General features: G+C 31.9%; 1 non-coding gene across 1 annotated transcript; it reads right to left on the bottom strand.

The window, feature by feature from the left end:
* Positions 1 to 2,575: 2,575 nt before the first annotated feature.
* LOC115065326 lies at positions 2,576 to 2,680 on the bottom strand. Its single transcript, XR_003845103.1, has one exon. It is a non-coding gene; the product is annotated as a U6 spliceosomal RNA (small nuclear RNA).
* Between the last annotated feature and the right edge of the window lie 338 nt (positions 2,681 to 3,018).

Raw genomic sequence — 3,018 nt, 5'->3', positions numbered from 1 at the left:
AATAGGCCCAAAACAAAATAATATTAACTTTACAAAAATGTGTGAAAACAATTTAGCAATAAAAAAACATTATCTATTATTTAATCATCACTACTTTCTATCTATTGACTAAGTAAAATCTGATAAGTCTAATTTGCATAGACTCTACAGAGTAAAAATGACAAAAACAGTGAATTAGAAGTCAGACATTTATATTAATGAAAGTAGTGAAGTAAATTTATCTACATGTTATTTCCATCAATGAGCTCATCCCTAATAATTCACCTGTATAAGAACAAAAAACAAAATAGGAAAGACATTGAGGAAAGTATTGCATATTTTAATTCAGTATATAATCTTGTATTTATGTGATTTTACATAGGATACTCATATTTGACAAAACTGATTGTGATTAAATAACATTTTGCTTTGCATTTTTCTATGTTCATATTTATATTTTCACTAGGTAATGTGCACTTGATTTCCAAAATATAAAAACAGTGTTAGGGTTGAGAAAATTAACATAAAATGTATTTTCTATCTAGACTCAATTTGATTTATATTCAAGGACAAACAAATTTTAGATAATAGATACTAGATAAATAGTCTATGGGAAATCTAAAATCTTCCAATTCTCAATAGCTACTTATATCCATTCCCATTTATATTATAAAGCTATGCTTTACCATCTTGTTCTTTTTCTACTAAAGTATGCTTATATTCTTAACATACTAAGATACTCTATAAGTCTTTTCAGCTTTAAAATATTCTTAGCAGGATTTTATTGCAAATAATTTATCTACAGAAGTCAACAAACAATTTCCTTAAACAAGAATATAATCAGCAACACACTAATATGTAAAAGAAAAAATGTATCATAATTGAATAACCTCTAGAATATTATCAAGGACAATATAATTGCAAACACCACTACATAAAACTAATACTTTCTAACTTTTGTAAAATGTCAAGCATGTATAAAGCTGAAAATAAAAGGCTTTGTCTTGTTTAAGGACAAGGATAAGATACGTTCCTTTCCCCGGTGTCAATCAACTCACCTGAAAAGAAGATAGGAAATTGAAAAGAAATAGAATACTCACAATGAGTTTTAAATTGTACTTATTTATTTACTGTAAGAATTACTAAGTTAATGCTGGTGATTTGGATTATGTATGTTTATTTTATACTCAAAGTTTAGAATATCCTTTTTATCACAAGTTTTATCTGATTAGTAGGTAGAATTGATTTCAATTAAATTAAAACATCTTTTTCCTAACATTGAAGTGACTTTTAGTATATTTTCTTATGATCTTTTGTGAATACTTGTAATCAGATATAACATATTCACAACCCAGTTTTCCTGTATCAGCATTGCATTTTATGATAAATCTGTAAGATCTTGGATTTAAAATTACTGGCCTCAAATTAATCTATATATGGCTATATATATATATATATATATATATATATATATATATATATATATGAAACATTTAATGGAATTTTTTTTCTGCCAGTCCTGTTTTGTTCTATCCTAGGTTTCTGGGCTATACAGTCTCTGTTTTTTTGTTATCCAAGTCCTGTAGAACATGTGTCCCCTCTCTGGACATGAGACTTAAGTTAAACCAAATATTGGTTGACCACTCCTACTCTGAATGATCATTGCCGAAGCACATGTTGCAGGCAGAACAGACTATAGATGGTGATTTTTGTGACTAGATTGGTGTCCCTTGTCCTGGTTTCTCTTTTCATAGCTTGCAGAGTACCTTCTTGTGCATCCATACTAGAATGTAGGGGCAAAGGCTACAAGTCTGTACTACCTCAACTTCTGAATATTGGTTGAGGTGAGTAGAAATTGTTCTTGGCAATGGGGCTCTGCTATCAATTTCAGAGGGCAAGCTTCTGTCCTTGCAAAAGCTTGTGTTGTTTAGAGATCTCCTCTGGACCTCATCTGCCAGTTATTCAGCCAAACGTACCCAGTCCCACTATAAGAAGAATTGCCTGGCAACAGAAGATGGCCAGTTCAAACTCAGTATCCTCCATTACTATAAGTCCTCCCTAAGGTCACCCTCATAGACTCCAGGAAATCTTCACTGCACTAGGTTTCAATGCACCTACACACGAAGAACCCCATTTCCAACGGTTTCTCCACATACTCTTTCCCTCTGTCTACCCACTTGATCCCTCCCATTTCTGTTCCCACTCTTCCCAGTCTATCCATGATACTCTATTTCCCTTCCCAAGTCTTCATGCTTCCCCTTATAGCTTTCCTCTTTATCTAACCTTTCTGCTTCTGTGGACTAAACTTTATTATCATTACTTAACAGCTAATATCCACTTACAAGTGAATACATACCAAAGTTTCCTGGGTTACATCAAACACTCAGGAAGATTTTTTTTTTCTAGTTTAATATATTTGTCTGCAAAATTCACGAAGTCTTTTACATTCTTCAGTTGTGTGACATCTAAGTTGCTTCCATTTTGTGGCTATTATGAATAAAGTTACAGTGAGCATGACTGAGCAATTGTCCTTGTGGTAGGAATGAAGGACGCATCTTTGAAATATGCCCAAGAATGATATTGCTGGGTCTTGAGAAACAATAAGATTTTTTTCATGAATTTGCATGTCATCCTTGAGCAGGGTCCATGGTAATCTTCTCTATATGGCTCCAATTTTAGTACATGTGATCCAGAAGTGAACTTGAGGTTTGGAATTTTCAGAAACCTTTTATTCTCACAATTTATCTGAATCAAACACAACCTATTTTTAAGAATGCAGATATAATTAATTGACCCTTCTTTAAGAATATACATAATTGTAGCAATTTTGATAACCCTCAAGTAGGTATACATTTAAGGACTATATTTTCATATGTAAAATATTCTTCAAGATAATCTTTGAGTTACATTAGTTTAAAATTAAGTTCAAGAGTGTAAAAAGTGGTAGTGTATTGCAAGTGGCAAAGGTGGCAAAAAGTGGCAAAGTAAAGCTAATTTTTACACCTAGACATCAAAGAGAAGCATGTGCAAGACACAGAG

The sequence above is a fragment of the Mus pahari genome, chromosome 13, assembly GCF_900095145.1.
Source record: "Mus pahari chromosome 13, PAHARI_EIJ_v1.1, whole genome shotgun sequence".
Lineage (NCBI taxonomy): Eukaryota > Metazoa > Chordata > Mammalia > Rodentia > Muridae > Mus > Mus pahari.
Note: the sequence above shows the minus strand (reverse complement) of the source record. Positions and strands in the feature narration are given on the sequence as shown.